The sequence below is a fragment of the Vanellus vanellus genome (genome assembly GCF_965231255.1).
Source record: "Vanellus vanellus genome assembly, chromosome: 2".
Lineage (NCBI taxonomy): Eukaryota > Metazoa > Chordata > Aves > Charadriiformes > Charadriidae > Vanellus > Vanellus vanellus.
Window position 1 is genome coordinate 108,961,002 of NC_138906.1, and position 27,809 is coordinate 108,988,810.

The 27,809-nt window shown below is 35.7% G+C and overlaps 1 protein-coding gene across 1 annotated transcript in view; it reads right to left on the reverse strand.

Annotated features, from left to right (window-relative positions):
• Positions 1–27,809, reverse strand: part of CCDC102B (coiled-coil domain containing 102B) — a gene marked incomplete at both ends in the record, with an annotated part of 159,474 nt that overhangs the window by 15,133 nt on the left and 116,532 nt on the right. The gene's annotated exons all lie outside the window — the stretch shown is intronic.

Genomic DNA, 27,809 nt, shown 5'->3' on the forward strand with positions numbered 1-27,809 from the left:
ATCTTTAAGAACTGGAAAATACTCAGCTGACTACAAAAATGTCTTAAAACTCTTACTGAAGACAATTAGCTAATCTAGGCAATGATACACGTTTATAATGTTCAGTATAAGGTCATCCACTTACTCTGATACATTCAGAAAAGTTGAAATTTGAAATTATTTGTAAAAAGAAGTGTCTGTCTTTTACAACTGGTATGCAAACAGTGTAGATCTTAAAAAAACTTTTCTATAAAATTGCATTCCATGATTATAATATTTACTATAAGCAGTAAAGCACTTGGCTATTTAATTACCAAGCTAGAAATTCAAATAATGATTCTAGAAATGGTGTTTGTGTTTAGTGACAGTACATTTTCAGGAAAGATCAGTGATTCATTTTAAGAACAATCATGGTCATACTCTACATTTTTTTTTGAATCCTGTATTTAACAAAATCATCCAGTACTTCAGGTTAGTTTTCCAAATAATACACTGTTTATCTCTACTTTATGTAATAATCATTGAATGAATTCAATCCCATTGAAAAAATGGGTTATTATGGAATCACGGAATCGTGGAGTTTTCAGAGTTGGAAGGGACCTCTAGAGATCATCTAGTCCGACTCCCCTGCTAAAGCAGGATTGCCCAGAGCACATCACTCAGGACTGCATCCAGGCACGTCTTGAAAATCTCCAGAGAAGGGGACTCCACAACCTCCCTGGGCAGCCTGTGCTGGTGCTCTGTCACCCTCACCGTAAAGAAGTGTTTCCGTGTATTTGAACGGAACTTCCTGTGTTCTAACTTGTGCCCATTACCCCTCGTCCTGTTACTGGGAACCACTGAAAAGAGCCTGGCTCCATCCTCCTTCAACCCACCCTTGAGATACTTGTAAGTATTAATAAGGTCTCCCCTCAGCCTTCTCTTCTCCAGGCTAAAGAGTCCCAGCTCTCAGCCTTTCCTCGTAAGGGAGGTGCTCCAATCCCTTAATCACCTTAGTTGCCCTCCGCTGGACTCGCTCCAGCAGTTCCCTGTCCCTCTTGAACTGGGGAGCCCAAAACTGGACACAGTATTCCAGTTGTGGCCTCACGAGGGCAGAGTAGAGGGGGAGAATGACCTCCCTCGACCTACTGGCCACACTCTTCCCTATGCAGCCCAGGATTCCATTAGCCCTTTTGGCAACAAGGGCACATTGCTGGGTCATGGATCATTTACTGTCTACTAGGACCCCCAGATCCTTCTCCTCAGAGCTACTTCCCAGCAGGTCTGCCCCTAACCTGAACTGGTGCCTAGCATTCTTCCTCCCCAGGTGCAGGACCTTGCACTTGCTTTTGTTGAACCTCATCAGGTTCTTCTCTGCCCAGCTCTCCAGCCTGTCCAGGTCACGCTGGATGGCAGCACGGCCCTCTGGGGTGTCAGCCACCCCACCCAGTTTGGTATCATCAGCGAACTTGCTGAGGATACACTGTGTCCCCTCATCCAGGTCATTAATGAATATATTAAACAAAATTGGACCAAGTATTGACCCCTGGGGGACAATTATTACCTTTATTACAATTATTATCTTTAATAAAAAGCTTAAGAAAAAAAATCACATATTGAATCCAAGTGTTTGTTGCCTTAAAAAATGTTAGCAATTTTACCAAATACTTGGTCCATTAGTAACCTAATTACTTCTAAATAATAAAGTATAAAGGGTGCATCTTGTTCATAGAATTGTATGTCAGGCTTTTCCTTTTGGATCACTTATAGAATGATGTCAAAATGCCTGGGCTTACTGAGGTGGGTATTAAGTTCAGATACAAAATACAAAAGAAGATAACGTTAAGAGAACAGTCTTTGCAGATAAGTAGACAATGATATATATATACTGTTTATATTGGAGACAATCAGCATAACATAAAAGTATCCTCATATATTGAATTTATCTAAGCCCATAAGAAGCAATGTGGGTGATGCTGTGGGCATTACTACATTGTCAGTCACAATGAAAAAAAATGGACTTGGATTATTGGATTACTAAATCTTTTTTATAATATAGAAAGTTACCTCTGTGCTGATATTAAATCACCAGCATGAAGAGTTCAGCAGTTTCTGAAGCTTTAAAGAAACCCATGAAAACTTCATATAAGAGGGGCTAGTGCAGAGAAGCAGGGTATAATTTCAACAGATCATTGATTGAAGACTATTGTTTGGCTTTCCAATTTAATAGGCTAAATACAATTATAGACTGTTCTATGGAACTCAAAGACCACGGAAACTGCATTTCTGTTATGTTCCTCTAAATGTTCATAAATAATCCATCCACCATCTCCTTGCATTTACTTCTCCATAGGTTCTACTAAACATCAGAAACCCAAAAATTAGTGATAAGGAGACGTTTTTTAGAGATTTTATACATGCAAACAACACAGCAATGTCCTACAAAATGCCTGCTCAAAATTAGCCTGCATTTTTAAGTTTTAGAAGTATCAAGCAAAAACATTTTGCGCAAGTGTATTTCTCATTTTCAAAGAACTATAGGTGACAGTATTCGAAAAGAATGGCAACTTAGCTCAGATACTTTCTAATTAAATAAAAAGAACATAAAAAGAAGTAAAAAGAAGCAAAATTTATCCTTTCCTTAGTTGAATTTTTAAGTAAAATAAAAAAGGGGGGGAAAAGCATTTTTCCATCTGCATCTGACAGATAATTCCTTATAAACTCTATGAAGAAAAACAGATTCAATTTTGAGAATGAAGGATAAATAAAATATAATATATTTAATTATGAATTTTAAATTTCTGGAAGACTAATTCTAAAGCTGTAGAATGCACACCGATCAGATATTATATCTTTTGGGCTTTGCTAGTTTCAAATCTCAAGGTTAAATAAATATTTATTTTTAGCAGAAAGAGTTATTTAAATGATTACTTCAATACTTATTCTACAGATCTATTGCTTAATCTTGTTGGTAAGCTAATCAACTATATAATTCAAATTAAGCTTTTTTCATTCTCCTGTATGTGTAAATATCTAAAGAAATATGATCAAATCCTCATTGTAGACTGCTGTCCAGTAAACACAATACACAGAAAAGAAAGCATGATCAGAGTAATTAATATCTAATATTGGCTAAACATCAATGTTTGATGGCTATTAGGGAAGGCAAGATTTCAGGGAAAGAACGTTAAACTAGATCAAATAAGAATACTGCCTCTGTTAGCATTTGAATAATTCATTTTTCATATAGTCGGAAACCTGGAACTTTATTCCTATGTGCCAAATTTCACTTCAAGAAATGAAAATTTTATATATTCTTTTCAAACTACGCTTCCATGGAGCTAACTCCTATACTTGCAACAAAGAACTGAATTACACTGGATAACTGATTCATAAGATCACAAACTGGAGGTTAAGAGGTCCTTTAATACAGACAAAACACTTATTTTAGTTCTTTCAATCCTATATAAAAAGTTAACTTTCTTGAGTAAAAAATCGAGATATTGATCAGTTTAATCAAATAAGTTATTCTGAAAAGTTAAGTCCGCTTTCTCCTCCCTTGGTCTTGGAAGTCATACTGTTACTGGCAAAAAGACAGAAATAATTTGCCTCAACAGCCATTTTGGGTAGAAGAAAGTGATACAGAACTGTATATTTTATCCTCCCGTCAGCACAGGGAAAAAGTGAAAAATTCAAATGGCTGAGGAAATGTATTATGGTAAAGTAAGACTTATGGCTAGGCTGTCCTATTGCCTGTTGTTACAAAACCTAGGGAGGTGTATGGTTGCAAAATTGAACATCTCAAAGGCCAAAAAGTACAGAATTGAGATTCCCAACACTTTGGTGCCCCCAAATTTTACTTATAGTACAGTCTTACATGCATGATTGAAGGCTGTTTCCCTATTCCCATCTGCCCTTTTAATCACCCTTTCTGCTCCTACTATGCCTCTGTCCCACCTCCTTCTACCATTTAATCCTTGGGTTTTTTTCCTTCCTCTTTTGCCTGTGCCCCCGGTTCCTCCACTCTGCACCATGTCTGCCCAGCCCTACTGCCCTTTGCCAGTCTCAGCCGTGCTGCTCTTCTTCAGGCTGTGGTTGTCAGAGGAGGGGTGTCGTAGACATAGAGCAGAACCTGCCCCAAAACTTTGCGGCTTCCGGGTGTCTTCTGCCACTGGAAGGGGAGGTTGTAGCAAATATTGTATTACTTTGCGAGTCAGGATTGACACATGCCAGTTACACAGAGAAGCTATGAGGCGTTTTGATGCAAAACTCTAAGAAGTCTCCGATGAATGTGGGAGATGATTGATTTCTATGGGCTTCATCAGAATATTCAAGTTTTCATGGGAGAAAGCAAAAGGCATATACCTGACAGTAGAATAATCAATCTGCCTAATTTAAAGTTCCTACTCCAAAGCACTATGAGTGAAAATGTTTAAACTTAAGAATTATTTTAACATAAGCAAATCAGTGCATTTTCCTGAAGGCTGCTAAACCCTTATAGCAGCTTTATATAGCTATATACACACAGAGAGGCACATACACACATAGCTTCAGGCCATCCAGGACAATGTAATGCTCTGCCATAGAAGTTTGCCAAACTTATAAGCAGATGACAGAAAAGGGTTTTAATTGTTATTATCATATCCAGATATAATGATTGCTATAAGCATAAGCTTCTTTTTAAGCAAACCAATATAAAACTTTGTGTTTTTTTCTGTATACAAGCAATAGGAGATTTTGAAAACAGAAGAGTCTACCTTATAGGAGTTTGATCCATCCAATGTTCTGAATATCAAGACTGTTCTCTCCTGTTGTCTATGAGCTGTTCATGCATGCTACTCTGCTGGAGCAGAGCTTTTCAACATTTATGGCTACAGTTTTACTGATAGCCACAGGGGAGCTGTTGTGAAATTCTCTTTGTTACCAGGAGGTTCTTTTCTAATCTACTAAACACAGAAATAAAACTCTACTCATTGCACAGCTGTATTTTTCATTAATCTGAGAGAGCTGCAGGTTTCTTAATAGCTTCCATGGCCTCCTTTGGTTTAAAGTCTAAAGTGATTACAGGAGCTAAAATGTTGTCATATTTCCCTTGCAACCTGCAGGAGAGGAGGACACGAAGCTATGACATGCTTTCCAGTGTGCAACAACACCCACACTTACATGGTCACTGGTGAAAGCAGAACAGGAAGAAGTGAGACAATAGCAATGTTGAGTCACGTGTTTCAAAAGAGATTGATTGATTTTGAAGGGGAAAGCCCAGCATTTTCCTGTTGAGCAAGTTCTAAAAGCAAATATACACTATATTATATTCTGAAACATAATCTTCCAAAAAACATATCTATATTTTGCATTGTATTATAATATGCACTTTGGTACCGGCCTAATTCATTTGGGGATCTTAGTGGCTTAGTTTGTTTCCCATCTTTTCAGTCGTTGTCTGATATCCGTAAGTAAATGGGAAATACACTAGATGAATAGCTTGTGAAAAAGAATTTCAAAGGACAAATGAGTAAAGAGTTTGGAGTCCAAAACAGATGAGGCTGAAAAATGTGCTAATGCAAGCTCTGTAGGATTGATTTTTTTCAACAAGCAGTTGAACCCTTACTCCAAATCAAAATTAGTTCACTAACAATGACAACATGTATTTGAGGAAGAGCACTGGGTGGTGCAAATGGTGTGGGAGAAAAAAGCGTGGAATGGTTTGGTTTTCTTTTCTCCTAAGTTTTGTTTTTTGGTAATTATGTTATTGTATCAATTTAAATGAACAAAACGCATAGAGTAGGTATAAGTTGAATCTCTTTTCTTAAACTACAGAATAAACTATAGCAACAGTACTAGAGGAATATATATATAGCTGGACATACATGAATTGTTCTTCCAGGAAAATTATCTGGGATTTTCCTCTACTATTTTGAGGTTTATTATACAACTGCTACATTTTTGTGAAAGGTGTCAGTTTATAGGTCTCAGGGTAGCAAGAACAATATGCAGAAAAGTATTGACAGTTCTCTGTGCTGCCTGTGTACATTCTGTGTTCACTTTCATATGTTAGTAACCCGCAAATGTATGGGTTGCATTATAAAAACATCGCCTAAGAATTGGCTTCAATGTTCAATGAAGACTTAATTAACATAATTAGGAATAATATCTTGGCAACTTAAGCTCCTTGCTGATGTAGAATCTAGCATGTAACTGCTTATAAATTGTTGATTGTAGTACATGGTGCATGCAGTAAGTACTGAATTAACTAAAAAAATGGATACATACAAAATGCCAACAATTTGTATTTATTAAACCCATTTTAGAGATCTGTGGTTAATAACAAGACATATGTTATTTTATATTTTTGTAAAATTTATAAAATTTATAGAATTTTCTATTTTTATAAAATTACACCTTAGATATTTTCCCATTATTTTTATATCTATATTAAAAATAATAATGTAAGCCCCATATTAACATGCCACCTCTCAGCTTTAACTCCAGCACCATGCCTATAGACGTTATTATCGAATAGTATGGATTTTATTCGTTTTCAGTTGATTTATCCAAAAGTAAATTTGAATCAATTAAAAGAGGAAGGCTCTTACTACCAGGGCTCTTACTACAGCAGGGTCCACCCCCACCATCAACTCTATAACCTGCTGACTGTTTCTCAGACTTATTTCCTTGCTGGCCTGAATGTACTGGTACAAAGCCCGGCACCACCTCACACTGGAAGAGGAAGCACATGTCAGCACAGGCAGGATACTGTGCAAATGTTTTTCTGTATTCAAAGATAATTTTAGTTTTTCAAAAACCTTAATTAAATCCCACCAATATCCAATACAGACTTAGTATATGAGTATTTTAAAGCATTTATGAGACATCTCTTCAATGTTTCAATTTTCTGTTACTTAGTATATTTTGCAGCTACATTTTATCATTCAGTATCAACACTTTCAATGAAATTACATAAATGCTGCCTTTTTAGATAAAGGCTTTAATAATATTATTTTAAAAACAAAGTACACAGGTAGTCTGAAATCTATGGATTTGCTTTTAAAAGATTTAAATTTAAATATGTTTTGTTTGTACTTATTTCCCCTGGAAATTAATAGGACCAACCATTACTAAAATTTCCAGTTGATTTAGAAAAGACAAAAAGAAATTAGGAGCTTACTCCAAAATACATATATTTATTTGAAGAATCAGGTTATGGTTTTCTAAATTACTTTCAACAGTCTTGAGAAAGCTTATAGGGTCTTCTTGATGGCTCTCTCAGGTATTATATGCACACAGGAAAACAAATAAAACACTAAAGTCTTTTAAATTGAAAATGTTCTGGTTTGTAACATTACAGCATTTATATTTTCAGAAAAGCCAGTACATCACATAAAGAAAATGAGCTGCGGTATTTGTATCTTGTCTAACAAGGAGATGTAATCTTGTCACATATTTTCCAACAAAAATATTTTTCATCATAGAATCATAGAATGGTTTAGGTTGGAAGGGACCTTGAAGATCCTTTAGTTCCAACCCCCCTGCCATGGCCAGGGACACCTCCAACTAGACCAGGTTACTCAAAGGCCTGTCCAACCTGGACATCCAGGGATGGAGCTTCCACAACTTCTCTGGACAACCTGTTCCAGTGCATTACAACCCTCACAGTGAAAATTTTTTTCCTAATACCTAATCTAACTCTCCCCTTTTCTAGTTTAAAGCCATTCCCCCTCATCCTATCACTACATGCCCTAGTAAAAAGTCCTTCCCCAGCTCTCCTGTAGGCCCCCATTAGGTACTGGAAGGCCGCAATAAGGTCTCCCCAGAACCTTCTCTTCTCCAGGCTGAACAGCCCCAATTCTCTCAGCCTGTCCTCATAGGAGAGGTGCTCCAGCCCTCTGATCATCTTTGTGGCCCTCCTCTGGACTTGCTGCAACAGGTCCTTGTTTTTCCTGTGTTGAGGGCTCCAGACCTGGACGCAGTACTCCAGGTGGGGTCTCACCAGAGCGTTTTGTGTTTGAAAGTGCAGCCTTCTTCAGGTATTGCAATAGGTCTACAAGATGTCTATGTGAATCAAACTAAGTATTTTCTTAGTTTGAAGAATCCTCCCACCCCTCAGATAGTACCAGTCATTTTACAAGAATATATACAAATTCTCCCAAGGGCTGTTTGGGAATTACCACAGGTTTGAAATATACCTCCTGATGACTGGAGCCTGCCATTTACAACATGTTAGTTGTGGTAAAGACGCTAGGAACTCAGTCAAAAGTACTACATATGATCACTTTTCTCTTTGGTTTTACTTTGATATAAAAGCATTATAGTAAGCTTTTTTTTACATTGCTAATACTAGTGCTTTGTTTCTAAGCTTATCCTTGTTCTTGACACTATTATTTTGCTCCTCGTTCATTTTATCCTCTGTTGAACAGACATATTAACATTGGAATACACATGCCACTCAACTATATTTCTGCACCTACTTCTCGGCAGCACTAGGCTACTGTCATTCATGGTCACTATGTTTTAAATGACAACAGCTATCACATAAGTTGAAAAAAAAAAAAAAACCCAAACCACAAAATCCCATATAGCAACTAAACTCATATTTTGAGTTTTATCTCTGGATACAAATGCGGTTGCTTCTCAAACTTCTTCCTAAGTTCTTTAAAATGACACAGTCCTCTTTGAGACTGCAGGTTTAAATTACTTTATAATGTGTCTCAGAAGATGGCTTTATGGCCTCACTACATTGAGGTAATATTTTGATATTTCGTTGTTAAAAAAAAAAAAATCACCAAAATAAAAATAATTGCTGCAACTGGGATTTACACATGCTGACATACAATACGCAGCATCAAGCATTCTTCTATAACTTCTACTGGACATTCCTAATTTTTAGTTAGCATTTCTAGCAATTCTCCCATTCTTTCCACACCACAGCATGCAATTCCCCCACAAATGTATTTTTCAGCTTCCCTGACTATCTGCTATCTTATTTGTATAGGTGGTAGGTTGTTTTGTTTTGTTGTTGTTTTTTTTTTTGTTGTTGTTGAACTATATAACAGTATTTAAAGTCTATTTGTTCTAGCTGAGGATTTCCAAATACGGTGAGAAAAGCAGTGTCAGGATGAATAACCATTTTATGTTCAGTATGATTAACTATATAGGTAACCAAGACTTGGAAAGAGATCAGATGCAGACTGTGGAGAACAACTTCCTTTTTAGTCCCTAATGTGCTAGACAATAATTAATACAGACAAAAGTTTTGGATAATTGGAATAGAGGGATTGTTGTCAATACAGACCCTGTAGAAAATTACTGCACTAAATTACAAAATGTCAGAAGCAGTGGATGAGCTTGTTTTTTTTTTTTTCACTTAAAACACTAAGAAAACTCATTTTCCCTCATATACTTTCTTTTCTTTTGCCTATGATGAGAGGAAGAAAGGATTATTCATTTAGTTTGTCTTCAGGCTAGATCTTTGGAGAGGGTGTGGACATTCTTTTGCTGCCACAGCTGACACCAGTCAGCCGTAGATTAAATAAAAGACCAAAATACCCCACAGTACAGAAGGGAAAATACTGGAGAAGATATAAGATAGTTAATCCGGAATACTAGCTGCATTCACAAGTCTATGTAAACTGGTTTTGTCCTAACAAATGGAACCCATTTAGTTTTATAAACAAAAAAATTTCATGCTATCGCCCAGTAAGTGGGACATGAAACTTGGAGTCAGTGGTCACTCTAGGGAAAGCCACAGCAAAAAAGAAAGGATAATTAACAAAGTGTTTAAGAAACACTGTGAGGGCACCATGGATGCCCTCAGAATGCTGTCAAAGACATATTTCCAAACCAAGAAGAAAGTTTGGACAACACAAGGTAGTGGAACAAAAGGTAAATTAAGATAACTCTTAAATAGGTTAAGAGCTAAAATAAGTTAACTCCTTCTTAGCCTATGGTAAGTTGAGATGATGATGATGAACCAGGGCAAAGTGGACAAAGTTTTTCTATGCTTCCAGTAGGAATCGGAAGAAAACAACAGATAAGACCTGTTGTCAAGGTTTATTCTCACCACCTAAAAGTAATAAGGATGTCAGCAAAGTCACATAGAATCATAGAATATCTCAAATTGGAATCATTGAGTCCAACTCCTTGCTTCTCGCAAGACTGCCTAAAACTAAATCATGTGACTAAGAGCATCCTCCTAAGAGGTCCTTGAACTCTGACAGACTTGGTGCCATGACCACTACCCTGGGGACCCTGTTCTGGTGACCCACCACCCTCTCAGTGGAGAACCTTTTCCTAATATCCAATCTGAACTTCACCCAATGTAGCTTCATTCCACATGTCCTGTCGCTGGTCACCAGAGAGAGGAGATCAGCACCCGCTTCTCTTCTGCCTGCCTTGAGGAACTTGCAGACCATGATGAGGTCAGCCTTCAGCCTTCTTTTCTCCAAGCTGAGCAAGCCAAGTGACCTCACCTGTGCCTCATAAGTCTCTCCCTTGAGACCTTTTCCATGATAACAAACAAGATATGCTTCTCTGGGGAAGACTATTAAATGCATGTGTTGGAAAGCTGAGAGATCTGGCATCCAAATATACATCAGATGTCAAAGACTGGATTAGTTGAAGGGCATGTGATTCCAGGGTACAGTACAGCCAGTATAGATTCTGGGGAGCCTTGAATACAATGTTTCTAGGTAAAAATGGCACAAGCTGAGTAAAGGGAACAGGATTTGGTGCAAGTTCACAGGCTTCAAGAGAAATAAGAGGCACGGAACAAATTAGAATTCAGGCATTATGGCCACATGAATATAGTAGGGAGAGCAACAAGGGAAACAGAAATGTAAGTGTTCAGCGTATAGACAGCTAGTGGTGCGTAGAGCAGATAATGCGAAGCCTTTTATGTAGTAGTAGAGGCTTGCTTGCATGCTTTCTGGAAGATGTATCTGTAAAAATGGGAATGTATGTAATGTGATTTTTAACATAACACTAGTGAAATACATGAACTGTGGAGGCAAGCTAGTTACTATTCAACTAACAAAATGGCAACTCTGCACCCCACAATTCTACATTTGTGTCTCTGTACCAAATTTGTATCTCTTCTCCAGATTATGAAGGATTTTTGGTTCAGGTGAAGCCAAGCACAGCTCCAAAACAGAAAGCAGCATGGATTGGTGCAACATGCAATCAGGTAAGCCTTTCTTTAAAACTGACCTCTGGGGACATTATAAAGAGGTGTCTAAGTAGTGTACTACTTATGCTATAAATTTCTTGGCTGACAGATATCAATACAGTCTAATGAATGGTCTGAACAGTATTTTTTTTTTCTCCATTCACATTCATTTGAAGCTTGCAGAACCTTGAGACAGATCATACAAATTGAATCAGCAAAAAGATAAAAATCAGCGACTTTAATGAAGGAAGAAAGCAGTAAGACTCCCCCTGGAACAGGTCAAGGCTCCTTGGTGCCCTGTATGGCAGCAGGAGTCAGCCTGGGCATACCAAAAGGGGATAGGGAATGGAGAAAGAATTACTGGTTATGCTGTTTTGCATGGACTGTTTCATCAATTTGCCTTTGGCCATACAGCAGATGTGCAGTCTGAGCAGAAGCTATTAGAATTTATCATGAAGATGGCCCAATCGAACGCAATGCTCATCTAACTGTAGTGCCAGCTATTGAGATTCTATCTCTGTAAGGTGAGAATAAGGCATATCCCAGCAAAAGCAGTACTGTTGCCAGATGCAACAACCAACTTCAGAGCACCACACAGATGGCTCTCTGGAACAGAAAAGACATGCTTACGTGCTGCCATACCTTTGCTTCTGGGTCCGGGAGGCCCAGCAATCTGAGACCGGGAGGCCCAGCAACCTGAGACCCAGCTGAACAGGATGAGATGCTATGGAAAGCAAAACAATTCATGCGCTAGAGATTGTCTAGACCACAAGTAATCAGGTAAAAAATTAGCTGTGAAGGAAAGATGGAATTGTGTATACAAGGAAGTAAGCGTTAATTCTAAAATACAGGAAGTTCCATAATAAAGAATAATAGAGCAATACTTGAGAAGCCAGTCTTCAACTGTGTAAGAAACTCAGATTTGCAAAGAGTGAATGAAAACAGAAGACAACACTATTTTGTACAATACTCTGGTGTCTAATCGTCCAATAATGCTTCTTTCTGCCTTCCTGGTCTCTAGAAATCAATGGATCTGACTATAATAATATAATAAACTCAAAGATTGAGGGTAAGGAAAAGCTTTGATGTACTGTATTAGACTCTTTTGTACTTTGCTCTTTCAATAATCAATTTGTGCAACGAAGCCTTGACCTGGTGGAAAAGTCCTGCATGAAACACAAAGCTCATAGATCCTGTAATAACACATTTAGTAAAGGAATAAGCTAGAAAGGGTTATTAGTAAAGCTCTAACATCTTAACAACAGTGATAGTGTATGGTCACATCTATTACGGAAAAAACACAGCAAGTAATAATGTTTATGTATGGTATGGTTTATTTTTCATTATTCTCTGCTTCTGCTGTTCTCATAGCTACTCAATAACCTGCAAATTTAAATATAATACTACAAGTTATTCTTCTCAGAGAACATGATATGATGGATTTCAATTTACTATAATTACTTAACCTCCACTGATTTAGTTATACGTAGAGTTGTTGTATCTTTGTAGAAATAACCAAAAAGAATTATGTCTTATTAAGAATAATTAGGAGCTGCTTAATTAAAGAACCCTTAAAAAGAATGATTCTCTTTTCAGCAGGTTTCCCACTTCAGCTACAGTGTTATTTATTTAGAATGCAGATACTTAAAGTTTTACCAATATATTGCCATGGAAGACTTGGAATAGTACATGTCACAATTAGAGGAATACAAAAACGTTCTGATAATTTGAAGAGAAATATTGTTGGAAAACTACTGACAGTGTGATGGCCAAGAATCATTAACAATCTGGTGCTTATTTTTGAACAGGTGTACAATTTAATTATCAAAGCCAATGGGCAGTATTAATGCCAGTTTCAGAGAAGCAAAACACTGCTGGAGGTTCTGAGCCAACAAGCGAATAAATATCTCATTTCAGTCAGACAATCTAGGATAATCAGGAGTAGTCATCAGTGCTATGAGAAATACTACAGGCAAGAAATAAAAACGGTACTTTAATTCTCTATGGTAAAAATAAGCAGTACTTGTCATACTGACACATTCCTGCCAGAGTATTTTGCCCTTCATTAGCCCCTGAGATAATTCCAAATCTCATGCAGAATTACAAGGGACAAGATCTGAATAGATAAGATACACATAAGTACTGCATGCCATTGTTTGGATTCTTTTCCTTTTTTTATTTAATTAAGTGAAAAGCTTCTAAAAGTTTTGACTTAGAATAATTTATCCAAGAAAACACATATATGAGTCTTGAAGATGCAATTTCCTTAGGTTCTTAGAAAAAACCCTTCTAGATGCTGGAATGAAATAAGCTTTACTTGTAAACTCCATTAATTTTTTTAATACCATTACATTGTACAGAAAAACAACTTTATTTAACTTTTTTTGAAAAAATTCCACTAGAAATCGCATGAACATTCTGTGACATTATTCATACAAAAAAAAATATATCCTTTGGTAATACTAAAAAATTAATAATAGTTCCAATTATTTCCTCCAAAAAAAAAAAGGAAGATCTTATTCTAAAAGATTCTTCCATCTTAACTTTTTAAGATTCTTTAAAATTTCTAACTTATTTTATTCATAACATTCATAACGTCAAATATTTTTATACACTTTTTAATAGGTAATTTAAAAAAAACTCCTCTGCCTCCAGTTGTTTCATATATCAAAGTCAAACCCATTATTTGTTCACAGAGTGTTTTCACTTACATAGTTTTCTTATTCATGTTGACAGCATAGAACTAAGTCTTCATCTAATGGATCTGAAATAAAAAGTTTTCCTCAAACTTCCATTGATCAAATTGTACTGTGTTTTGTACTTGAAAGCCTCACTGGTGTTTTGGGGATTACTGGTGTTTTGGGGATTAAATAGCATGAAATTTCTTCCTTTTGCTAGACCATGATACTGTCACTGTCAGATCAAAATCACAAGAAATTTGAACTTACATTAAAAGAAATCAAATCTGAAATATTTTCTTGGGCATTTCTGCTTAACATAAAATATAAATCCCATGTCATTTACAGGCAAGCCATATGGCACTTCTAAGGTATGGGTAAGGTGCAGTAAGTTTAAATAACCAACCATTCCAACCAGTCTGCACAGGTCAGTGTTCTGTGGTCTGCGTGAGCTTTAAATAAACAGAGATAACTCAGCCACGTTAGATACTCACTACGCGTTGTGATTTACAATCTGGTTCTCCTGCTGCTGCCATAGATGAAAAAGAGCAGTATTGAAGCTGGTGATCCCTGTTATTATAAAAATGAAAAAAATGAAAAGAGAGGAAGAGACAGAAAGGGAGGGGGGGAAGAAAAAGAGAGAGTGAGGGGGAGAGAGTGATGGGAGGGAACAGAGTAAGAGGGAAGGGGAGCCTGAGACACAGGAATAAGCTAATAGTACTTCTCTCTTAGCAGCTCTCCATTTTTGTACTCTTGCCTTGATCTGGCAGAACTGGGATTTGTCAGCTTTCAGGACACACTGAAAACCACAATTTTCCCCTAATGTTTGGCCAAGGCAGCTTTGTTACTCTGAATTTATACAGCTGGTGTGAAACATACTGCATCATTACTATACTTATTTGTTTAAATTAAAAATATTTTTAAGTGTATTTAGGCAGATGCTTGTTTTTATATTGTTGCAGACTGATCAATTAAAGAAATTATTTCTGTACACTATATTGTCATCAAAATGTTTCTAGACACTATGTGAGAGGATAGCTGTCAAGTTAAAGACCAAATGATTTTTATAAGTTTGCAAGGGTTTTATCATCTTAAACTGCTTTGCTAAAGATGTGCAAATTTTCCCACATAACTGAAAGGTGGCTTGTAATCTCTAACTAATAAAATGCACCAGCATGGTTCTTATCTAAGGAAAGGTTCTCGTTCAAATCACAGAGAGAAAAAGAACTATCCTGGAAAATCTTTGTTCCTCCCTTTGTATTAAGAAAAGATTCAAACAGGTAAGTTAGCAGATATGTTGCAAACAAAACATAACCAAAACCCAAATACAGATTACAAAAATATCTGAAGCATGTTTTGGTATATTTTATTTCCATAACATATGATATGCAGAACTGAGGCTTAATAACAGACTATACCTTTATTCTAGCCAGGCAAGGTTGTTCAAAGGGAATCCCTTAATAGTAAAGTGACAGAAAAAAATACTATAGCAAGGTGACAACCAAAATTAGACTCCTGTTCTATGCTGACCACTTGGTTTAGATCAAGGAAGGCTGGGGATGGTAGTGTCACTGTCTAATATTAGTTTTTGTGACTATCTACTCTTTCTGGTCATATATATACATCAGTTCCTCCTATGTTCATCTCACTTCTTATCCACCATTGAATGTTATTTATATAAGGATACAGAAGATATACTAGTTTTGGAAAACACTTGGACAATATTTAAGGTTTCACAGAGTACATTTTGACAGCTATTTCACAACCTAACAGAGGCAGCATCACCTAGGTTTTTATGCAATTGTGAAATATCAACGCCACTTTGCTCTCATATTTCAGAAAGAGAACTGTTCTCTTAAACCAAATGCTGAGCTACTATGAAATACACGCTGCAAGCAATTGCCTCCTAAACTTGAGATAGAAAGACTTTTTATTATTTCAAACACAATAATTTAGTATCCTAGAGTTGTGCCACTAATTGCTCTTTATACACAGCTACGCTTTATAAGAAAAACAGACATTATGGATAAATAAGTCTATTTTAACTTTTGTTCACTTGTTTATACGGAAATAGAAACACTATAGTCACTAAATATGAAGATGATGATTTCGACCAAAATCTGATCTATCACAACACCAAACCTCTCCTTTTTTCTATCCCTTTCTTCCTCACACATTTTTTTATCTTCCAACAGAGCTTGTTAATCTTCCATGAAACAAAGCCAATATGGTTTGGGAACTTTACATTTGTTGACTGTCATAACCGCTGTTAATTTCTTTGGCAAATCACTGCTTGCAAAGGACACAGTAATATCCAAACTAAGCTCTTTAAATAACTTATTCTGTAATTAACTTCATAAGTTACCCAGCTGGAATGTTTCATTGTTTGGTAGCGTTGATGTGACTATTTTTCAGGCTTTTTGTTTCCCTATGATATATTTCGTGTGTGTGTTACAACTAAATTTATTCAAAATAATTTTTAAGCTTGAATATGATGAGTTTTTTCAGAGGTTTTCTTTATATTTCTACACAACCTCAAATAAAGTCTGACTTTTGTCAATGGCCTTTCTTAAAAGGGTTTACCTCTATATTTAATGTTTGTGCTAGGAATCTGTAATTATTCACGAGTCACATTAGTATTCACACTAAGTTAAAAATTCAAGTAAGAAATGAGAAACTTTTGGGGCACCATAAGACATCACTAGGGGATAGCAACAGCAGAAGGAAGAGAAGCAGCCTGCAATATGTTTTCCTATGGTTTTGTTTGTTTGTTTGTTTGTTTTTTTAAGATAAAACAATAAAACAAATACAAAAATCTTTTCCCACAATGTGACGTAAATATACTTCAGCAACATTAGAAATGAAGAGAGCTGGGGTTTTGTTGTTGTTCTTGGTGTTACAAAAACCCTAAAAATTCTGACACAAAACAAAGCCAGCGCCCCAGCTATTCCAAAAACATTTCACTCTGAAGAATGCAATCTCCACAATAATAACTTAATCAGACAGTCTGGCAGTTTAATACATAAACACAGCTATTATAGTAGAATAAAGAAAAAACAACAACCCAAAGCCCAGCCTTCTTACTCAGCAGGCTGAGTGGTGTCACTCCTGACAGTAATTATACGGTGCTCTGTTACATACAGCACATAATTTTGTGTTTGGTTGATATTTGTAAATTACAAAACAGCCAACCCATCAGCCATAGTTTTGAGTCATACATTTTAATCATTGTTTACTGCAAGCATTTGCAGCTCATATTAGTTTTAAAGAATTGCATAAGCACTACATTCCTAGTCATAAAAATTTAATTAAAAAAAAAAAAAACAAAAGCCCCAAAAGAGTCAGTAAAGTAACTTAACGTATGCACAATTTTTTTTTTATTTTTTTTTTTCAGTGCTCAGGGTTTGATGATGATCTCCAGCATATGAAAGAACATCACTCTGGAGCTTATATGGCGGAAAATCACAAGGATCCAAGCCAATGCTAACTGAAAACTCAAGAAGTATAACTGATTTTGCAAGCCACACAAGGCTGCCTACTGCCCACTATGTGTGAATCTCTATTAAGCCAACAAAATATCACAGTCCAAGAGAGCTAAAAATTTGACTGCTCACACTGGAAATTATACCTTTATGAAATATTCCCATGGATTTTTCTCAATATGTCCAAACTTTTGCCTATATCTTACTAATGAGAATTTCTGAACACTACTAGGAAAATCATTTCTACATTCTGAAGAGACTTCCAGATATCTCTTATGTAAAAAAAAAGAACAAAACCCCCTAAAACAGAGCTGTAGATTAACTTCCTGTTAGTGCTGTGAATGTTTAAGGAAGATCTTTAGCTTTTGAACAGAATGAAAACAATGAGAAAGTTAGTGTATGTTATAGGTAATTCCCTCTCAAATGAATTGCGTTTTATCTCTGTCCTGGTTTAAGGTAAAACAGAACCAATTTTCTGTTCAGTAACATTATTTTTTAGCTAGGCCTCTTCTAACTACTGAATTAAAAGCATATTGTGCAGACATTATTTGCTCTCAGAGTGATAAGACCGATGTTTATAATTGATGCCAAGGAATGGCATGCAGAGATGCTGTTGTTTATACTTATTGCTATAACAGCCAAGGGCAGCTCACTTTGTTATTTGCCCCGTTGGACGGTTGGAAGCAGAAAAGCATAGTGGGATCCCACCTGCGGGGAGGAGCGGACAGGACAGGTGACCCAAAACTGACCAACAGGGTATTCCATCCCATCTGCCTCATGCTCAGTATAAAAGCTGAGGGATCAAAGGGTCAGTGCTCTTCCTTCAATGGCCGACGTCTGAGGAGGACTCTCTCTGTTCATCTGCCTTTGATCCTGATCTGTGTACTCCTGAATCCAGATCCAGAATCCCGTTCCCATCTGTCACTGAGTTCAGTCTGGGATTTCCCCAGTACCAGTCAGTGATATGATTGCCATCCTGGGAGCTTTATACTGGTTTTGTATATATTTCATTATATTCTTATTATTTTATTATTAATATTTCATTAAAGTAGATTAGTTCTTTCTAAACTCATAAGCCTCTTTCTCTTGCTTCTGCCTCTTGGAGAGAGAGAGGTAGGGAAGAACAACTGCTGTTCCACCTGAGTAGCCAGTCTGTCCCAAACCATGACAACCTCAAATTATATCTAATTTCAGAACGTATGACAAGAGTTACATAAAGATGTGTTGATGAATGTATCACCTTATGTTGTAACAAGGTCTGTAGGGGTTTATGTTTGAGGCACTAAGAACACCCAATCTTTGATTGTTCTGAAAACTGCACATTTTATAAATGGATGTTGCTTGCAACACACGTCAGACTATGGAGGCCCTTTTATATTTTGGCTGCAATAAGTATGAATGTCTTGAAGTTATGCAAGTATGCTTTCCTTCATAACCTAGTTTCCTACAAATGACAGGACAGAAAATATTCAACTTGCTTCTCCAAGCTTTTTTTTTACTGGCTTTGTGGCCAGTAGGTCAAAGGAGGTCATTCTCCCCCTCTACTCTGCCCTCGTGAGGCCACAACTGGAATACTGTGTCCAGTTTGGGGCTCCCCAGTTCAAGAGGGACAGAGAACTGCTGGAGCGAGTCCAGCAAAGGGCAACTAAGATGATTAAGGGCTTGGAGCATCTGCCTTATGAGGAAAGGCTGAGAGAGCTGGGACTCTTTAGCCTGGAGAAGAGAAGGCTGAGGGGTGACCTTATTAATACTTACAAGTATCTGAAGGGTGGGTTGAAGGAGGATGGAGCCAGGCTCTTTTCAACGGTTCCCAGTGACAGGATGAGGGGCAATGGGCACAAGTTGGAACATAGGAAGTTCCGTTCAAATACATAGAAAAACTTCTTTACGGTGAGGGTGACAGAGCACTGGCACAGGCTGCCCAGGGAGGTTGTGGAGTCCCCTTCTCTGGAGATTCTCAAGATGCACCTGGATGCAGTCCTGAGTAATGTGCTCTGGGCAATCCTGCTTTGGCAGGGGAGTTAGACTAGATCTCTAGATCTCTAGAGGTCCCTTCCAACTCTGAAAACTCTGTGACTCCATGATCCATGATTCCAACCAGAAACTCTGAAACCAAAAAAGCTCAGGAGAAGAATTGGTTCTTGTCTATGTATTCATCAAAAGAAAAGAGTGAAAAAAATTGCTGACAGATTTGACCATTTAAATTATTCTAAAGCACTTGACCTGTATAGAGAACATTTCCATATGTAATCTATTTCTATTTGCTTACATCTCAAATGAGTCTCTTCAGTGTTACTTTCCTAATGCTAAAATGAAGGAGGTTTGAAGATGACCTGCTGTAAGAAAAGAGCTGAACTGAAAGGGAGAAATCATTCACTGAAGAAAGGTTACAGGCTGGCATAGTATGTATTTCTTGTTTTTTCCTCAGTCATCACAGTATCTCTAAAAATCACGCTCGTAGGCATTTTATAAACTACAGCCTTTGATTCTGATCAAATGCTTATCATGGAGTATCAGTATAAGAAAAACTCTATGTTTATTTATTCAATTAATTTGCTGCCAAATAACTCCACTGCATTAGAGAAAATTTATTTTTTTTTTATATCTCTGAAATATTATTACAATTACTATTTGCCAAGGAGGAGATCTTCTGTACTTGAATACTCACACTGGATATGATTTGACAGACAGGAAAGGTTACCACAGAACTGAGGCTGGTGAAATGCACTGAAGTAGGGGCTCCAATATTTGCTCTCCAGTTTCATAGCTAGAACAGCATACTGCTAATCTGAGTAAAGCAAAGCAGGAACTCCACCTGTGGTCTCCCGATGAGGTTTCTCATCACTGAGCCACTACAAGGAACAAATAGGAAATTTCAGAGTACTATACTTTTGTAAGGAACAGGTATAGTTTAAGAACATGAATAGCTTCTAATTGAAAATAATTAACAAAATTCCAGTCAAGAAACTATTTCCAGATGTTTGTAAAGATATAACTCATTTGACTATGATGTGTGGTTGATTGACAGGAATATAGTATACAACAACACACTATGTCTTGTATGAACCTATCTGAGACTGTTATTAAAAGATTACTTTTGATTATCAGTGTTATTTACCTGATATACTGCATTTAATTGCATCTGCCTCTAGACCTGAGAACAATTCATAACACTTTTTGGTTTGTAGTTTCAGTTTCCACCCTTCCCCCCCCAGTTTTCTGAAGCACCTAGTCTTGGGTTAAAGTTTTGTGTGAAAGTCAAATTCTTGCTTTCTTTGCTTTCTGCACTTTTGAGCTTCATTTTTTATTCTAATTTCGACGTGAATAATTTCTCAGTACTGTTAGCTATGAACTGTTATAATAAAATGCAACGTTGTGAAGAAACTGGTTATTATAACTACCATTATAAATTCAGGGTGAAAGTCCCTTCATCAATCCTTGCTTCAATTCACATACAGGAACCATAGTTTTCACATTAGTGGCTACTCTAATTAGAGGATAGTAAGAGCAAGGGAAATAAGACACAAAAGAAAAGGAAAAAAGTTCCTCTCAACTACAGAGTTGGACACAATGTGAGAAAAAGAGTAATTCCAGGACACTGTTTCATAAAAAAATAAATTGGAAACTACTAATAATAGTAGAAATCTACAATACCATCTGAAAAATGGCATAGACAATACTTCTTTGCATTTTGTTCACCTTCCGATGCAAGTGCTCCCATACTAGACTTCCATACTAGGAAACTATTTGTTAGCAACCTTATTCAATAACGCAACTAACACTGTGGGGTTAAATCTCATGTTGATAAGCAATATAGCACTGAGTCTGTTTAATATGTCCAAATGTCAGATTTATATCTATTTTTCCCTTCATCCTTCTGGAAGCAAAATTCGAAGGTGCTAGAAAAAGACTGTAGGTTTTCCTTTCATAGTCTTTCAACTTTCTCCACTTTGCAAGTGCAAACATTCAATCTGAATTATTTAGATGACTGCCTGTGTTATAAATTAGAAATGCCAAAGCAAAGGAAAGTTATCAAGCTATAAATATGATAGCAGTGTTGAAATATCTCGCTGGTTGTAAAATTTAGATGTCAGGTCTTTCTCTACAGAAGGTAGGGCCTGCCTGTCCTGAAAATGAATACTGTTTGCTGGAAACAAGGAATAGAACACTTCTAATTTGTTATTCACATATGCTTTGAGGCAGCATGTAACTCTAATGTTCCTCTTTAGTGTCAGCTCTTATTTGACTATAAAATTCATATAGGCCTATGCACAAGCTCAACCAATTTCTGACTAGACATGGGAAAATACTGCTTGATGAACATCTTCATTTTACTTTTATTTTATTGTTCATCCCAGGTTCTCTTTATCAGCAAAAATTTCCATCTGCCCAAGTTTCATGCCATTACTTTATGTTCAGTGTAGCCCCATCTTGTGCTATGCATTGTTCATTAAGTAGAGCGAGACTTCTGAATCTTGTTAGAGAAGCAAATGAGACCTCAGTTATTCCTATACTGTAACCATCTACTACATTCCTACAGTAAAGGGTTCTGTTCTCCACAAATCTGTAGTCCCAGTTTTGCTCCAAGAGGACAAGTGAGTTTTGAAATTGTTGTGAAGCATAAGACTCAAGAAATTAGGCTTTTGGAAATTACTGCTTTTGAATTCTCACTTCAAGAAAGACAACCTGCTTGAAATCTGGCCCTGCTGAACGCGTTGACTTCAGAATAACAGGATTTTCACCTGTGTTTTAACGACGGACATTTCCCTGTTAGCTCGTCTCTTTTCTCAGGCTGGTTCCTGAATAAAAATGTAGATTACCAGAATGCATACATTCCGTCTATGTTGGAGGAAAATGAAGGTCCTTTTTGTATTGTACATTTGCATTTAAATTAGTGCTATGGAATATGGGAAACACATTGCTATTTAACTTTTTTTCTCTTACTAAAACCTCCTACTATCAATATTCAGTTATTGTGCTTCTTTCACTATTAGCACAGCTGTACAGAGAGTTAATTAGTCATGTTAATAAAAAGCGACTGTTCCCTAAAAGATAATTATTAAGCAGAAAATCGCAGCTTATCAGCAAAATATTAACTTTTCTTCCTGAAAATTTGTCTAAAAATTGATTTCTCTCTAAAAAAGATTATTAGATGACTTTAATTTTCTCATGTTTTTCCTTTATTTATGCTAAAATTTGACAACCATCATTTTTTTCAATCTAGCCTTTATGGTTTTTTAAGAACCTTTAATAGAAATAGCATTTTTACGCATTAGTTTTGCATGCTCATTGAATGCTGATGTGAACATGTGGCTTTAGCTTTATTAAACCACCAGAATTTACTTAGATTACCAGTTCAGTACATGTATTAAGTGGACATTTTTCATCTTCACAGTTCCCTGAAACAGAGCATATATTGGACACTTGATCAATCTTCACTTATTCTGATGAATATTGTCTAGAATAAGGAAGGATCAGAACTTTAATAATGTAAATTTAAATTCCCATTAAAATATTGCTGAGCGTTTTCCTTTCTCATCACTTATGTTTATACAGTTCTTTATGTGTGTATTTTTTAAAAGTGAAGTAGGGGAAAAAACCCTTTAAGAAGGTTAAGAGTAAAATTAAGACTCAGAAGAATGGTCGCTGTAATCATATCCATTTGTCCATCATTTGTTTTATCATTAACCTTGCACTTAGATTAAGAGCGGCAGATTAACTAAGAATAGTTCATGTCAATTTTATGCTTGTGTGAAGCTAGAAACCATTGCCAAATAATAAAATGTACATTCTATTTTACACAGGCAACCTCTTTCCTCTATCTATTCCTTACATTCTGTTATATTCAGAGTAAGGGGGGGAAGAGGGAGTAAGCTAAGATATAAACAAGAAGTAATAATTATATCAAGTACCTGCCCTTGCCTTCTTATTTTAATATAAAGAAAAAAAAATTAGAATTCAAATAATATCATTTTAATAATATTCCTATCTTTTTTTTTCCTTCTTTTTTTTCATTATTTTCTGTGTTATACATTTTCAACAAGGACATTCATATCCACTTGCTGACAAACAACGGTACAAACAAAACACAAGAACATTTTGCTATAGAAAGCAAACTGAGATACAAAATAAAAAATGTTGCCAGTTCAGCTGGATTTATGAAATGGTTACATTTGCCAAACAGGTTTGCCATAAAGCTAGGCTTATAAAGTCTTCCCTAACCTCATTATTAATTAGGTCACAGTGACAGAAGAAAACTCAGACTCCAATACAGAAGTGATACAGTGTTCTGCCTTCCGTATTTTGTGATAATAATGAGGGATTCGACACCATTAAAACACAGTTTAGTATTCTTTTAAAGATATTTAAAAACTGTAATGAAATCAAATTATTTCAAGTTCCAATCTACCACACAAATGTCAAACATGGCTTTTAGCCGTGTCCCAGGATTAATACAGATTCTCCCAGCACACATGATTTTTGTAACAATATAAATAAGATGTTCACATTAAACTGTCCTTATTTTACGTTTTTATTTCCTCAAGGGAAAAAATAGGTTTACCTAGTTTAAATGTAATCTTATATACCTAGCAACAGGTTTTCATGATGAAAAACTTTAGCAAATTTTACTGATACTAAAATAAATTGTAAGCTTACAGAAGGCTTCAGTTTATTGCCATCTAACTTTTACACTTGCACACTTTTCTTATGGAAATTATTACAAAATACTAAAGCAGTAATGAAAACTACTCTTTTCTGGGATATTCTTTTTTTTAAAGGATATTATATTACATCTTATTAACTCTAAACACAAGAAAGTTGCTAATTTTCTTGGCAGAAAATATTACAAAATTTTAGAACCCATTCACAAAGGGAAGAAATTTTTACAAGTAATGCTTCATGACCGCATGAGAAGAACAGATGGTAAGTATATACAGATGCTGCTGAAGGCAGATGACTCCTGCTTAGCTTTAGGTCTTGAAGTAAACAATAATCTAATTACTGGCAATGGATTGTCATTGTAATGAGAGTAAACAGTAAAATAAAACTGAAGCATCATCATTTTCAGGACCAGATGCATGCTCTAATCAAAATAAACAATACTAATTATTATATGTAAATTTTGATAGCGTCAAGTTACGACAAAGTATAAACTAAATTAGTAGGATAGCAGCTACAAAAAACATTTCTTCTCCTCTACAAGCAGAAAGCCAAAGATGCCTTATGATATAAAAAGGACACAAAAATGCATACCTCAAAAAAGATCCCCACAAAGTATGACTATAATATAGTCATACACTAATAGTTATGATTACATATTAAAGGAAATACAGACTTTTCTAGAAATAGAAATATCTGCTAAGAAAGAAGAGTAAAAAATTAAATGAATAACAGTATAGATTAATATGTAAGAAAAAAGATCATCATTCTGGTGATCTATTATTACTTAAGAAATAAATCAGAAATGCTAACAGGTATTTTGCACACAGTATTTACTGAAAATAAAATTGTACTTGAAGTTTTTCCTTGGCTTTTTTTTTTACCTTTCCTTTGTCAGCTAAAACTCTAGATAAAAATATTAGTCCAATATTGATATACAGATTGTCTTCTAGCTCACTAAGCTCATATAGGGTCTGTGCCCATTGTTTCATTTGAAATTTGGATTAATTGAACATTCAATAATTTGAGTTATTATTAAAAAAAAAAAACAAACAAAACCACCAAAAAAACAAACCCCCAAACTTCCATGTTTGTGGAATTATTATAAACAAAATGGATGAGAGAAGGACATTCTTTTGTCTGTGCTTGGTGCTTTGAATGTTTCTTCTGTTTTATTTTCTCCTTTAGTTTGCCACACCTTGACTGACAGGAGCGATTGACATCAAAATGTAACTAAGTATTACATCAATCTGCTATCAGTGTTCAATTCCCATTTCAAAAATGTCCATGCTTCTGAAAAATGAGTACTATGTCATTCAGCTCTTCATTTTTGACATCTCAGTAATAGCTCCTCATATTAATTTTGAATGCCAGCCTCTAATGAAGGGCAACTCCGTTAAAGTGGAATTGTAAATGTGTTTACCTATGAAATTCATTTAATCGTTTTGCAGATGGAACATTTAGTCCTGGACAACAGGGAAAAATGATACAGTAAGCATCCATAATTTGGACAGCTGCAGAAATGATGTCTGTCTATTTTGACTGCAAGGTAATTGTTTTGATCAGAACAAAAACTCCAGGATGCCTTTTTTTCCCTGCCTTGAGAGACAAATTCACTTTGGCGTGCACCAATAATCTATATTGACTCTAGAAAAGTCTATACAATGATATTGTATGTCTAGCCTCTTGTTCCAGCTCTAATCCAGACACATATCCATCCTGTCCTTTCCCTCAATGCTAGAGACAGATATCTTCCTCCTTGACTGTAACAGAAACAGTATTAACCCTAATCCCATTATATGGTACAAGTTATCAGTTTCTAAGTTTCAGGGCTTCTTACAAAAAAGGGAACTTGTATTTTACTTTCATGTATTGTGGAAATAATGGAATCACCTCTTTCACTTTATCAAAGATTTTCCTTCATCTTTTATAGCACTGGACTTTGAAGCCTGACTATGATTCATACTTACAGTATTTTTAATGAACAACAGTTGTCATAACCAATACCCGTGAGAAAAAAAATTATCCAAATGATTTATATAAAAGTTAAGTGATCTTCAATAAATAAAAAGTAACATTGAATAAAGAAATAAGTAGATGGAAAGCCACAGAAAACAGGAATATATAAAAATACCTTAGCTCAAGATTACAATTGACAAAGTGGAAGAAAGCTCCTGGGCTAAGAAAAAAATGCATTACTTTTTGACGAAATCAATGGTATTATGCTTACTTAAGCTAGACATGAATTTAGCCATTTCTTTTACGCTCTTGCAGTCTTTCAGAATCCTCTCTAAAACTTAGCCTTGTTTTATTGCCATGGGGCTGTTGCAAATAAATAGATAGCTGTTATCTCAGAAGCAAACTGTGCTTGTGCCCTCAGACAATATTTTACCAATCGTTTATTCATCAGCAGTTAGCTTCTTAGAAGCTTACCATATACTGCAGTCAGGATGGGGACTGTTGTTGAATGCACGCATGTAAAGTTCCAGCAAAAGCAGTTGCCTGGAGAAGTTGTGGAGTCTCTGTTGCTGGAAACATTCAAAGCGTTGACTGGGTAATGCTCTGAGCAAGCACATTTAACCTTGAAGTCCACTCTGCTTTAAGCATAGGGTTGGGCAACATGTCCTCCTTTTCTCAGGCCCTTTCTGACCTAAATTATTCTGTGATTCCAAAATGCTATTGAAACTTGCCTGGAATATTTAGGTCTGACTAAAACACAAAACATCATTTTTCAGTTTTCCTTCTGCTGAAAAAGTAATAGTTGTTAAGCACTTTAAAATGTCTGGAAAACCCAGCATCTTGATTGATTTTTATTACAAAATATTTTAATTAGAAACAATACATGATGATAGATTCTACAACAGAGAATCTTCAGTACATTTAGGTACAATGAATATTTTCCAGTGTGTTGTTAGGCAGAGTAAGTTCACATAGTTTACATTTAATAGTCTGATTTGAAGAAATATACTGGATTGATAAAGAAAAAGAAGACGTGGATGATTAATCATTTACAGCTAAATTACTGCTAAAGAATTTAGCTTAAGTATGATGTTTTTTGTAGACTGAGGATCAAAAACTGATTTGAGCCAAGATTTGTGTCACTTGCAATTAATCTGGTTTGAAAAATCCTGAAAACATAATTTTGTTATCTAAAATCTACATAAGTTCCAGAACTTCAATTATCTTCCATATTAATTTCTGAAGGAGAGAGGATTTAAATTTACAAAGACACAAGGCAGAATATGAATTTGCTTAGGTAACAGCTATAATTTACTAAGAATAATAAGATCTTCTGCTGTACAAACTGAAAATCTGTTATTTTATGTTTCTAATTATATGCTATAAATTTTACAGTATTTTTATTTTGTATTAAGGAAAAATGGCAATATAAACAGAATCTAAACAGAAAAGAAAAATGTGTGAAATGCAATTTAAAGTATAAAGGCATTATTCTTCTTTCAGCGTGCTATAAAAATATAGTTTTTCTCTTTTTCTTTTTTTACCCCCAAAACTAGGTCTAGAATAATTATATAATTCTTAGTCTCTTCTTCTGAGTATTCTGAACTAAATTTACTTTTATGCAACAGTTGATTGGTCTTTTGAGAATTGTGTTCACAAAGTTGCCTTCTTTAAATAGACTTTTTTATGTTTACTAAGAAGTCTTGTAGACTTTGATCATTTCTGAGAGTAACAACAAAGAATAAGTAATGTAGACATAATGTGCTTCAACTTCTACTGCTGACATAGAACTCCCTTTCACAGAACTCTTGGAGAATCAGTGAACATTGAAATCCTCTGATGAGTACAGCCTGAAATACCCATTTGCCCTCTTTTCCCTAAACAGCAATTCCAGTCCAATAAGGAAAGAGT